Below are 14,500 nucleotides of genomic sequence, written 5' to 3'. Positions count from 1 at the left end.
GGGAGTGGACATTAGGTCTATTGGTGGACGCCTTTTCGAGTTATCGCCATTAGGGTGGGCCAGGGTGACTCTAGAATGTGTTTGTACGATATGGGTATCAAATGAAAGGTGGTAATGAGTATTTTAAAAGGGAGTAATCCTTAGTTCTATAGGTGGACGCCTTTTCGAAATATCGCCATTAGGGTGGGCCAGGTGTGACTCTAGAATGTTTGTACGATATGGGTATCAAACGAAAGCTGTTACTGAGCATTTTAAGAGGGAGTGGGCATTAGGTCTATAGGTGGACGCCTTTTCGAGATATTGCCATTAGGGTGGGCCAGGGGTGACTCTAGAATGTTTGTACGATATGGGTATCAAACGAATGGTGTTACTGAGCATTTTAAGAGGGAGTGGACACTAGGTCTATAGGTGGACGCCTTTTCGAGATATCGCCATTAGGGTGGGCCAGGGGTTACTCTAGAATGTTTGTACGATATGGGTATCAAACGAAAGGTGTTACTGAGCATTTTAAGAGAGAGGGGGCATTAGTTCTATAGGTGGACGCCTTTTCGAGATATCGCCATTAGGGTGGGACAGGGGTGACTTTGGTATGTTTTTGTACGATATGGATATCAAATTAAAGGTATTAATGAGGGTTTTAAAAGCGAGTGGCCCTTAGATGTATATGTGAAGGCGTTCTCGTGATATCCACCAAAATGTGGACCAGGTGATCCAGAAAATCATCTGTCGGGTACTGCTAATTTATTTATATATGCAATACCACTAACAGTATTCCTGCCAAGATTCCAAGGGCTGTTGATTTCGCCTTGTAGAACTTTTTCATTTTCTTCTACTTAATATGGTAGGTGTCACACCCATTTTACAAAGATTTTTCCAAAGTTATATTTTGCGTCAACAAACCAATCCAGTTACCATGTTTCATCCCTTTTTTCGTATTTGGTATAGAATTATGGCATTTTTTTCATTTTTCGTAATTTTCGATATCGATAAAGTGGGCGTGGTTATGGTCAGATTTCGCCCATTTTTTATACCAAGAAAAAGTGAGCTCAGGTAAGTACGTGGGCTAAGTTTAGTAAAGATATATCGGATTTTGCTCAAGTTATTGTGTTAATGGCCGAGCGGAAGGACAGACGGTGGACTGTGTATAAAAACTGGGCGTGGCTTCCACCGATTTCGCCCATTTTCACAGAGAACAGTTACCGTCATAGAATCTATGCTCCTACCAAATTTGAGAAGGATTGGTAAATTTTTGTTCGACTTATGGCAATAAAAGTATTCTAGACAAACTAAATGGAAATGGGCGGAGCCACGCCCATTTTGAAATTTTCTTTTATTTTTGTATTTTGTTGCATCATATCATTACTGGAGTTGAATTTTGACTTAATTTACTTATATACAGTAAAGATATTAAATTTTTTGTTAAAATTTGAATTTAAAAAAATTTTTTTTTAAAAAGTGGGCGTGTTCTTAATCCAATTTTGCTAATTTTTATTTAGCACATATAGAGTAATAGTAGTAACGTTCCTGCCAAATTTCATCATGATATCTTCAACGACTGCCAAATTACAGCTTGCAAAACTTTTAAATTACCTTCTTGTAAAAGTGGGCGGGGCCACGCCCATTGTCCAAAATCTTACTAATTTTCTATTCTGCGTCATAACGTCAACCCATCTACCAAGTTTCGTCGCTTTATCTGTCTTTTGTAATGAGTTATCGCACTTTTTCGGTTTTTCGAAATTTTCGATATCGAAAAAGTGGGCGTGGTTATAGTCCGATATCGTTCATTTTAAATAGCGATCTGAGATGAGTGCTCAGGAACCAACGTACCAAATTTCATCAAGATACCTCAAAATTTACTCAAGTTATCGTGTTAACGGACGGACGGACGGACGGACGGACGGACGGACGGACGGACATGGCTCAATCAAATTTTTTTTCGATCCTGATTATTTTGATATATGGAAGTCTATATCTATCTCGATTCCTTTATATATGTACAACCAACCGTTATCCAATCAAACTTAATATACTCTGTGAGCTCTGCTCAACTGAGTATAAAAAAAGACAAAATTTCCAACGGACAGGGAAAGTATTAGCACTTTTTCGCCATACATATTTTTTCATTATCTTAGCATATGCATTTTTTTTTTTAATGAACCACTATCCGGCTATATGGTTGTTTGGTTAGTTTAGCTTGTACTTTCCGTTCCGGGAGGACCTCACTTAGACTGAATGAGCCCGTCCGTAGTTAAACTCAGATCTCAGATAGAATGTTGTAGGATTTGTAGGACAAAAGACCATAGATAGAATGTTGTAGGTTTTTTTTTTGATGGCCAAACGTAAGACCCCAATCAGGTTACAGGACTTATGTTATAGAATAGCTCCTCCTCTTGGCAAATACTAGAAGTTTTCTAAGGCCTAGTTTAATTGGTGTCTGGAGATCTGTCAACTCTGCCACTTCTTATAGATGGAGCCTGCGGCAGGCGCAGGGCACGAACAAAAAAGTAATCAACCGTTTTTCCTGCACTTCCTACATCTGCTGTTAGTGACGAGGCTTAAGTTATAAGCATGTGACACCAGAGGTGGTGTCCAGTTAGTATGCCTATCGTAAGCCTTAAATATTCTCTCTTTAGAGACATGAGCCACTTTATGAGTCTAAAATCGTAGGATTTGCACATGATATTAGAAAATTTGGAAGCTTCACGCCTCTGTCCACGTCTTTCCTGCTTCATGGATCATATGCAACTTCTGTCTACTTTTTATGCAACCATTAAACATTGTTCTTAGCTATTCTATAATCGTTCCACCGACCATCTGCAGCATAGGAGGGAATATCCTCTCTGGACCCGAGGATTTGAACTGGCAAAAGTTTTTACTGTCCATTCAATTTTAGTATTTCCACCTTGTACCTCTCGCTTCGTATTTAGGTTGTAGACATGGTTACATAACTCTTCCGCATCGTCTTCTGATGGGAAGTGTGTGTTAAGTAGTACCTAAAAGGACTCCTCCCTACTGTGTGACCATTCCCCCGTCCTTTTTTATCAGTCCCGGGATTACATCTCCCTTAGACAGGATTTTCCTCAGTCTCATCGTTTCGGTGGAGCATTGTATGTCCGCGTATAATTTCTTTAACGAAACCCGCTTCAACCTTTCGATTTCACGTCCATAGATTCAAAAACGATCTCTGTATTTGTCCCAGCACTCCTCGCTTTCGAAAACTTTTGCCAGCTTAAAAATCTCTTTCAACTGCCCTCTAAGAAAACTCGACTGCCCTCTAAGAACCCCTAGGGGGTTAGGGAGTTAGAATATACCCTCGGTAGGTATACCCGTCGTAAGAGTCGACTAAAATACCAATTAGATTCAAGGGGTTGTGTAGCGCTGCCCTTTCAGCGCAATATATAGCTTCTCCAAACCCAATTGTCAACCTCACCTTTCCGTTGCGAATCCTGTTACATTAACAACCGAGATTCTGGCGACCCCGCACTCCTAATTGATCTGGGGGTGGGAGGGCGGTATGGCCTAGAAGGTCGCATGTGGTCATAACAAATTGTTCCCGAGATGCTCGGGCTTGCTAACGGAACGCACCGGATCTGCATCCGGCGAAGGAACGTCAACATCGATAACACCCCCAAGGCCTTAGGAGAGTGCCCTTATCGCTACAACAAAAACAACAGCAACTGAGCTCCTTTCTCCACTATCGTGGCTTTGCTTTCCCTTAGAATCTTCTCAGAGGGCGAGCTTTGTTGGACGCAGTTGTCAGCACTTTTGAGAAGAAGCTGTTCAACTCCCCCAACTTCTCTGCGGTGGTTATCTCTTTAGGCTGCCCCAGTCTCCCTGATACACACTTCTGAAATTTGTACCAGTACGTTGCCCTAGGGTTTCTTAAAATTTTTCCCTTCTGTACACTCTTTAGGGGGATTCTCAAGATAATATATGCTTGGTCTGAATAGAATGACCGCTCAACGACCCTCCATTCATACACCGATATATCCTGCTCGGAACTCAATGTGATATATTGCTTGGCGTAGGACCATAATATGTTGGCCCGCTACACCTGCTGGCCACTTGTAGACTACTCTTTAGTATATAACAGAAAAAGTACTAACCTCTATTATTAACATCGTCCCTTCGCCATACGCTGTGATGCGCATTAGTCTATCAAAAGTCGTCGACTGCACACTTCTTGATCCACCAGCCTCTTGAACTCCTCTTGTGTGGGATCTACGTTATGGATCATGTAGCAGCATATCAGGATAAGCTATGGTTCTTTCTTCCCCTCTATTGCGACCACAGCTGGGTCTTCGATGCTGAAGGTAAATAGCATACACGAGTATAGATGTTTCCTTGCTATGACTGCAGATTTAACCCTGCCTTACGTCTTTGCGAAATAAAGGCTGAATCAGCGAGCTCTGAGTCCAGAAACCTTTTCTCTAGATGAGAGCCACGGCTCCTATATCAGCGCCACATCAAAGGAGCCCTCCTCACGAGTCAGGAGGAGCTTGCTAGATGCCACTTGGGCGCTGTAATTTCATAACAATTATTAATATTATCTAAGTTTGAAAAATAAATATACATTGTACAACTCGGCAATCATGTAACACAAACTTTTATTTATTATTACAAAAAGTCTAGTAAAAAATTGCTAAATAAAATTTTTATGTCTTTTTCAGAACTCAAGTGTACTAACTTGGTAAGTGGCAAATTATAGTGCGTACTTACTTTCACAACATTTTAAATGATAATCATACGCAAATAATAAACAAATAAAATAAAAAATACTGCCATGTGTGACTTTATTCGAATAGCTTTAAAAATATATATACTATTTAACAAATATATTCCAAAATTCTAAAATACCCTTACTAGCTTTTTTTTATAGTTAATGACTTAGTGGAACTGTATATATGAATATATACAGCTGCGAACATGACAATAGCAGTGAAAATTATTAGGAAAATTCGTCACCTATAATTTTCTGTTTTATACCTTTCATGAAAATGAAATGGTATATTAATTTCATCACGAAACCCAAAATTGTAAGTCCTTAAAGGAAAATAGATAGACCCACCATTAAGTATACCGAAATAATCAGAATGAAGAGCTGAGTTGATTTAGCTATGCCCGTCTGTCCGTCTGTCCGTCTGTCTGTTTGTATGCAAGCTAGTCCCTCAATTTTTGAGATAACTTGATAAAATTTGGTGAGCGGGTGTATTTGGGTGTCCGATTAGACATTTGTCGGAACCGGCCGTATCGGACCACTATAGCATATATCCTCCATACAACCGGTTTTTCAGAAAAAGAGGATTTTTGTCATATCTTCCTCAATTTTACAGATTGAAGCTTCAAACTTCACCATATACTATCGTATATTGCACACATTCTTGTCTGAAAAAATTGATGAGGTCGGTCGTATATATAGTATATATCCCCCACAACCAATTGTTCAGATAAGAAACTTTTCCTAATTAAAATAAAAAAATAAAATAAATGTAAGGCGCGATAACCTCCGAAGAGAGCTAAGGCCGAGCTTCTCTTCCAATTTGCGTCGTGCTCCTCTTGATTTTTCCCTACAAATTGGCCGGACGGGACCTACATGTTTTATGCCGACTCCGAACGGCATCTGCAAGGCAGATGAGTTTTCACTGAGAGCTTTTCATGGCAGAAATACAATCGGAGCGCTTGCCAGACACTGCCGAGGGGCGACCCCGCTTAGAAAAATTTCTTCTAATTGAAAAATCTTATTTCTAAAATTTTGATGTTGCTTTGCCCGGGAGTTGAACCCAGGGCATACGGTGTGATAGGCGGAGCACGCTACCATCACACCACGATGACCGCCTAATTACTGCCCTATTTTAAGAGCTAGAGGCTTCAAATTTCAACGGATACTTACGTATATAGCATATATTGTTGTCTAAAAAAATCATAAAGATCGGTGGTATATTATAGTATATATATATAGTATATATATATATTTTTTTGCAATTTCAGCCCCATTTTAACAGCTAGAAGCTTCAAACTTCACCAAATGCTTACGTGTACAAATTCACCGAATGCTTACTTATATAGCATATATTGTTGTCTGAGGAAATCGTAGAGATCGGTTGTATATATAGTATATATCCCCCACAACCGGTTGTTCCGATAAGAAACTTTTTGTAATTACTGCCCCATTTTAACAGCTACAAGCTTCAAATTTCACCGATTGCTTGCGTATATAGTATACATTTTTGTGTAAAAAAATAATAGAGATCGGTGATATATATAATATATATATGATGGTATATATAGTATATATGTATAGTATATATATACTTTTTTTTGCAATTTCAGCCCCATTTTAACAGCTAGAAGCTTCAAATTTCACCGAATGCTTACTTATATAGCATATATTGTTGTCTGAGGAAATCACAGAGATAGTATATATCCCCCACAACCAATTGTTCCGATAAGAAACTTTTTGTAATTACTGCCCCATTTTAACAGCTAAAAGCTTCAAATTTCACCGATTGCTTACGTGTATAGCATATATTGATGTCTGAAAAAATCATAGAGATCGGTGGTATATATATTATATAAACCATGTAAACTGTAATTTTTGCCCCTTTTTTGCGGCTAGAAGCTTCAAAATTCATCAAATAGTTACGTTTACGTCATATATTTTTGAAATACGTGATTCATAGTCATAGCTTTTACATGCAGACCACAAAAAACCTGAAACTTTGCATCCTCACACAAAGAACCTACCTATTTTTTGTTTTATATTTATCTTAAAAATTGTTTAGCTGTGTACATTTGTTCACTATATATTTCTTATCTTATAGATCCGATTATTCGGAGATTACGAACGGGATAAGATTATTGTTCAGCCCCATCCATGAAAGGCATGAAGTCTTCGGCACAGCCGAAAACAGTTCCGTCCATACTTGTTTATTATTGAAATTAAGGTCACAGATTTATCGAATTTTATAACTGAAACCAATTTGAAATATGTTTTCGAAAAGTTTCGAGGATTCAAGAAGTTTGCAAACAAATTATGAACTTTTTATCTAGAATTATTAGAATTTGTTTGAGTATGCAGCTTTGTAGCCTAATCAGTTTCAATATACAAAAGTTCGTGTTATAGGTCATCTAAAATTCGCACTGAATTTTGACAAACATTTCTTCGAATAATGTTTTAGATTTTGTCCATAATAAATAAAACTATGTAAATTTCGTGTTGAGTAAAATCTAAAATCTTTAAAAAAAAAACATTTTTTTAATCAATTTGAATTTTGATAGACTTATTACTTGAGCTTTGTCTGACTAAAATTATTTGCGCTAAAAAACTAAATACTATGAAAAAATTTGAACATTTCAGATAAAAATTCAATGTAAGAATTTTCGAATTTTTTCAAAATGTTTTGAGATTGATTTGCAAAGTTTTAGTAATAAAATGCACGAGTTTCTTTTCTTAAATTATCGAAGTAAAGAAAAGAAGAATACAACTGATGAAATTTGCCAAAAATTATCACTGCTATTTTCGTGTTCGCAGGTGTATATATGTATGTAAATGCTAGAATACATAGCTGAAATAGCAGAGAAGAGTGAGCAAGAATTGTATAACCAAATAAGAAAATAACATAAAGAATATTCCCATAATTTGTTAAAGATAATAAAATTATTTTATTGCTTATCAGATATACACACAGCTATGGCTGCACCCAAACCCGCCAAACGATGTGTGTTTTGTTTTATAAAACTGTATGAAGTTCTGAGGACCCAGTGGCCCGTATTACGTGTTACAATCCGTGATCGAAACTCATTTTTTAAATCACAATAGCTCTGAAATGGTAGATCGGATTAACGGCATATTTGAACTGGCGGCAAATAGTACCCGTCATTTTTTATAATTTTTAGAAAAAGTTTGAAAGTTGTATAGTTATCACATGAATGAAAATGGTTTTCATTCACTGATCGTAACACTTAATTAGGGCTCTAATCTAGTATTTTTAAGCTCTAATTGATGATATCTTCAAACATTATGTGTACCTTTTTTAAATATGTTTATTGAACCCGAAATAAGTGTAGAGCAGGGCAGAGTAAAGCAGGTGTCAAAAGCAAATAGAGCAAGCAGAGCAAACATCTCATGAAATACCTGTGCCGAATACTAGCAACACTAAGGGATACTATCATCTCTAAGCCGATACTGAGCAGTGACTTGTATGCACATAACCACATTAATTATGTGTATATACATATGTCCATACAAGCAGAGGAGAGCAACGCACAAACACATGCATATATCTGAGATACTCCTAAAAGTGGGAAATTATTTGTGCAGGTATCACTCACATATACACGCGCATTTGAGAAGCTATACACATGCGTCTGTAGTTATAATTTTATAGCTGGTAACTAAGTAAATTCTGGAAACGCCTAGAAGTATGGAACGAGGAACTCGAAGAGAATAAAAGAGCGCAATCTGAGCAATCATGGATTCAGTTTGATTTAAGTACGCTATATGGCGAGAAGTAGTAGCGTTATTGTGAAGTACCTTAATAAAGGCCATTTTGCATTATTGAATAGTGGAGTTATTTATTCAACAGTTTAGTGATTCGAACGTTAGTAGAAGGTTGCGAATTCGTTACACACCTTTTAGGAGAAAGTTTCAGAAGATCCGATTTGTGGTGGTCACAAATCTAGATTTGGCTAAAATATGCACTAAATTATGAAATCACTTCCTTCAATAAACTGTTGGAATATAAATTTTATATTTGGTTTGGGGGCATCGTTTTGTATTGCGACTGAAAGCTTAGTCGAACGATTCGTGAGTTAACAATATTGTTTAGCAATGGCATTCTTTATCGTTTTCGTTTGCCCATTTACGTTTCTTACGTTATGCCAAAGTGAAGGCGAAAGTCTTGTAAAATGATGTGTTGCCGGATGTAATTTATATAGTACTTATAACTTTAAAAATATAGTTTTATGAACTTCAGATTTCTATTTATATTCCTTGCTTATTTTATATGAATAAAAATGTTTTTATACCTAGTGGTACATGTACTCAGGTTTGATTGGATAAAGGTTGCTTGTACAGGCATAAAGTAATAGAGATAATAGCCGTGTTTTTTTTACACGCGTATACGTTTCGTTTGCGCGTGAAAAAAAACGCCTATCCTCGCTTAGATAATGCTTAGGAGACCCATCTAGCGGCAGTGGGTGTACCGAAAAGCGGTTACACGACCCTCTGATGGCCATAGGGTATAACATATAGCTCAATCAGTTGCGATGAATTGTGGACACACATAGAATACATAGAATTGGTGACGAGGGTGAAACAGACACACATATTTCAGTTACATCTGAGTATAATGCGTATTGAAATTTAGTAGGACAAATTTTATGCGCAGAATTTCAGAGGTGTATTTAAAGTTTATCGCTTAGCAGTCCATATAAAGTTTAAGCGTGAACGTATATAGAAGTAAAAAAAAACACAGCTAATAATAGCATTCCATATATCAAAATCATAAGTATGGAAAAAACTTTGATTAAGCCATGTCCATCCGCTCGTCCGTCTGTCCGCCCGTTAACACGATAACTTGAGAAAATATAGAGATATTTCGATATACGGGCTTATATAAACCCAGAATAGAGGGCTATTGAAAGTGAGAGGAATTTGACGATAACCATGCCCACTTTTTTGCTATCGAAAATTTAGAAAATTGGCGTGAAGTATAATTGTTAAGTACTACTTCCAAAGTAGTCTAAATAAAGACCATTTTGCACTACTGAATATTGGAGTTATTTATCCGAGAGTACAGAGCCTCGAACGTTAGCAAAAGGTGCAAAATAGTCATAATCCCCCAAAAATTCGTTCCGGTATAAAACAACCAACCCCAACAACCTTCAATGTAATGTCAATGGTGCCATACCAAAACGCCCTAGACATAACCATACCATGGACAACCAATTGGTTTTTGGTTTTTCGGCATGGCTTTTCCATAACCTAAAAATATTTGAGTTGGTGAATTTATTAACCTTTTGTAGATTTTATTTATTGTTTTGGATACGTTTTGACTAAGGGACTTATTATTTGTGGTGTATGTTTGTAAATTTTTGAGTTTTCTTCATTCTTATGAAAATTTCACGATTTTTAAGTTAAGGCACCAATAACTGATGCCAATTGTTTTGGATAAGTAAAAATATGGTTATGATTGTGGCGTTATGACTATGTCAACTTTGCCAGATCTTGTAAAATAAACCCTGACGTATAAAAAAACTATATTATTTTGTGATGAACTTAAGAGATCGACTGCAACAGCGCCAAAAGCTTTTAATATATATGCTGTTAAAGATAAAAAATGCATTTCTTCAGTTTCTTAGTAGTTTTCGTGTTTTTTGAGTCATAAGCCACCTTCTCATAGGCCGGGTCACATATTATTATTTTCTTTGTTCTCTCTGTTTATGCAAATAAATGTAGGTATTTATTGTTACATCTAAAATAATTATTCTCATGTGGCAATATCACCTGATGTAGAAAACAATTCGATACTCGAATGGCCCTGCAGGGTGCACACATTGAACAAGATCTTGATTATGTCATACCACACAAGTTCGAGCAGTGTTGTTGCTCAAAATTCAAAGAACATATTAGCAGTTGGGAAACAGATTAAACTAATCAACGCTTTGTTGATATAAAGCTAAAGAGAATTCTATAGAAATGTCGTTTTAAAAAGCTGTATAAATATTTTGTATTTTTCTTCATTAACGGCATTGAAATTTTAATTGGATACTTCTAACCACAAATTTACTCAAGGTTAAATCGGTTGGTTAAAAAAAATTGTTTTTATTACCTTTATATTAAGTCCCCTTCAGGTTTGTCCCCTCATTTCCATACAAATTTTTGACCCACGGTAAAGTCTTTTTCGGTAACTTCCCGTTGTGCTAGACACTTGATACTTAGAACATAGTTCAGATCTGGGAGACGTTACAATGCAAGTGAAAAAAAAATCCGCTAGGTGGCTCACGGATCGAGATATACAGAAAATTTATTTTAAAATGGAAATTTTGCGATCGACTTCTCGGTGATCCAGAGACTTGAAACTTGGCACATAGATTGCGAGTCGATGGCACTACAATTCGTGGAAAGCAAAATGCCGCCAGGTGGCAGACGAATCGAGATAAACGAAAATCCCTGAAAAAACGCACGGAATCTTGCGATCGATTTTTAAGTAACTTCCCGGAAAGCTAGAGACTTGAAACTTGGCCGTGAGTCAGGACCCGATGACAATGCAATATCTGATCAAAAAAATTTTGCTAAGTGGCGCATGCATCGAGAAAATTAGTGTGATTTGGGAATTTTCCAATCCATTTTTAACTAACTTGCCGGTGACGTAGAGACTTGAAACTTGGCACACGGCCCGAGACTTGGTGACAATACAATCTACGGGACACAAAATTCGGCTAGGTGGCGCACTAACTGCAAATCCTTTAAAAACGGAATCCTTGAAGGCTCAACTCAATGCACGTCCTTGCATACTTTTAGGCTTACGCGACTTTCACCACGATTCTTTAAGATTTTCAGGCGTATGCGAATTTCACCACGATTTTCAGCTGTGCAAATTAAGTAGCTAACAAACGAGGTGGAATTCTCTTAATATGATGCGAGGTGGAATTCTGTTTTTTTCGCCAGTTTTGTCAGCGAAAATTCCACTAATTCTCTGAAATCTTCCTATTTTGAACAAATAAATAAAGAAAAGAATTTTCACTTAGAAATTACTTAAATTACTAATCAAAGTTGCAATTGCCTTTTTGTAGGCAGCACTAAAAAATTGAAAATAAAAAGATGATAAAAAAATTTTAAGAACTACCTTTATATAAATGGACCAAAAAATAGAAGGCAATTTTTCCTTTAATACAGACATAGTCTTGTTTAATTTTGACTAAAAAACTTTAACAATAGCTCTTGTAAAAGAATTTTGGGATTTAAAATAAAAAAGGTAGAGTGCGTGTTTAAATTTTAAATCATCAATTAGTTAACACAAGTACATGGTTTGCCTTCTATTTGTTGATCCATTTATATAAAGGTAGTCCTTAAAATTTTTTTATCATCTTTTTTTATTGTTCACATTCCTGGAATCTAGATGGAAACGTTGTTGCTTATTAAACGGTTTTATTTAACTTGACTCTGTGTAGCGAGCGTTGTTTGCGAATTTTGTAATTGAAATTTAAGTAACTTCCCTATAAGCTACAAGCTTGAAGCTTAGAATTTAGTTCAGAACCCGATGACAATGCAATGATAAGAAAAAGAATCTCCGCTAGGTGGTGCAAGGATCGAGATATTCAAAAAAATCGCATTCGAGCTCCGATTAGGCTCACATTTGGAACACATATTACATACAGTCTGGTAGAAGTGACATCATATACTTTATAGTTCGAGGAGGGACAAGCATACGTGACACGCTGAGTCGAGTAAACTTTTTGGAGTCACTAAATGAACTAAATAGAATTAGAAAATTAAATGAAGATTAAAAACTTGAAAATAAAATATTACAAAAAAATTTTTAGTTGAACGGTTTTATAGAAAACAATACTTACATTAAGTAACAATAATATTTAAAGCAAGAAAATAAAAATTTGAGGCGTAGCCTAACCTGACTAAGGTCAGTTGGTCATACTTATGACTATCAAAAGAAGTTTGACGCGTCCAACGCTTTTATTTAATTGTCTGATAAGCGCCCTAGATTGATGAGGAGTGTCATGACAAGTACTTAGGACCTACCTAATTATTTTCTAGATTTTAGTATTATTATTACTTAATGTAAGTATTGTTTTCAATAAAACCGTTTAAATAAAAAATTTTTTAAAATTTTTTTATTTATAGAATTGTATGAAGTTCCTCATTTTTTATATGGACCCAAGTATTTTGTTTAGACAATTTTACTGTTATTGATACTCGAGAGAAAGTGAGTTCAGTTATATACAACATTTCTTTTATATGCTACTCCCCATTTACTGTACTGATGATATACAGAGCGGAGTAGCTGTAAAAAGCAAATAGAGTAAGCAGGTGTAATCCAGAGCAAACATCTCATGAAATACCTTTTAGGAAAAAGTTTGACAAGCATACGTGGCGCTATATACGCACATGAAATAAATAGTTTTCGTCTAATCTTGACAGTTTTTTTTATTGTTTTGCCGAGAGATTGTGATAGCGAAAGATAATTTCTTACGTCTTCATCGCGTAAGAATCAGATACCTATATCTGTGGCTGTGATCGTTTAACAAAATGCAAAGAGTCAAGCGATTCATCTCTGAAGGAATTATTAGTGAAATATAATTGTTAAGTACTACTTCCAAAGTGATCTAAATAAAGACCATTTTGCATTACTGAATAATGGAGATATCTATTCGAGAGTTTAGAGACTCGAACATCAAAAGGTGCAAAAACAACCAACCCCAGCAACCTTCTGGAAATTAATGTAATGTCAATGGTGCCATCCCAAATCGCCCTAGCCATAACCATACCATAGCCAACAAATTGGTTTTTGGTTTTTCGCCATGGTTTTTCCATAACCTAAAAATATTTGAGTTGGTGAATTCATTAACCTTTTGTAGATTTATTTATTGTTTTGTAAACGTTTTGACTAAGAGACTTGTTATTTGTGTTGTATGCTTATAAGTATATGAATTTTCTTAAATTTTATGAAAATTTCATGGTTTTTAGGTTAAGGTACCATTAACTGATGCCAATGTATAAGTAACAAGTAAGGAAGGCTAAGTTCGGGTGTAACCGAACATTACATACTCAGTTGAGAGCTATGGTGACTAAATAAGGGAAAATAACCATGTAGGAAAATGAAGCTAGGGTAACCCTGGAATGTGTTTGAATGACATGTGTATCAAATGGAGAAGGTATTAAAGAATACTTTAAGAGGGAGTGGGCCATAGTTCTATAGGTGGAAGCCATTTAGGGATATCGCCATAAGGGTGGACCAGGGCTGACTCTAGAATCAGTTTGTACTATATGGGTATCAAATGAAAAGCGGTAATGAGTATTTTAAAAGGGCGTGGGCTTAGTTCTATAGGTGGACGCCTTTTCGAGATATCGCCATAAAGGTGGACCAGGTGTAACTCTAGAATTTGTTTGTACGATATGGGTATCAAATGAAAGGCGTTAATGAGTATTTAAAAAGGGAGTGGGCCTTAGGTCTATAGGTGGAGGACGCCTTTTCGAGATGTCGCCATAAAGGTGAACCAGGGGTGACTCTATAATGCGTTTGAACAATATGGGTATCAAACGAAAGGTGTTAATGAGTATTTTAAAAGGGAGTGGGCCTTAGTTCTACGGGAGGACGCCTTTTCGAGATACCGCCATAAAGGTGGACCAGGGGTGACTCTAGAATTTGTTTGTACGATATGGGTATCAAATGAAAGGTGTTAATGAGTATTTTAAAAGGGAGTGGGCCTTAGTTATATGGGTGGACGCCCTTTCGAGATATCGCCATAAACGTGGTCCAGG

The 14,500-nt window shown here is 36.4% G+C and overlaps 1 protein-coding gene across 5 annotated transcripts in view; it reads left to right on the top strand.

Moving 5' to 3' along the window:
* The window catches only part of Hs3st-A (Heparan sulfate 3-O sulfotransferase-A), a 638,465-nt gene that overhangs the window by 113,882 nt on the left and 510,083 nt on the right, over positions 1-14,500 (top strand). For 4 of the 5 annotated variants that reach the window (XM_067776611.1, XM_067776609.1, XM_067776608.1 and 1 more), the window contains one exon: positions 4,671-4,690. The exons of the other annotated variant lie outside the window; for it this stretch is intronic. The gene's annotated coding sequence lies outside the window, so the exon portion shown is untranslated. The remainder of the gene's footprint in view (positions 1-4,670; positions 4,691-14,500) is intronic. 5 annotated transcript variants of the gene reach the window in all.

Source organism: Eurosta solidaginis, chromosome 3 (genome assembly GCF_040869045.1).
Source record: "Eurosta solidaginis isolate ZX-2024a chromosome 3, ASM4086904v1, whole genome shotgun sequence".
Taxonomy (NCBI): Eukaryota; Metazoa; Arthropoda; class Insecta; order Diptera; family Tephritidae; genus Eurosta; species Eurosta solidaginis.
This window is presented reverse-complemented; position numbering and strand designations above follow the sequence as displayed.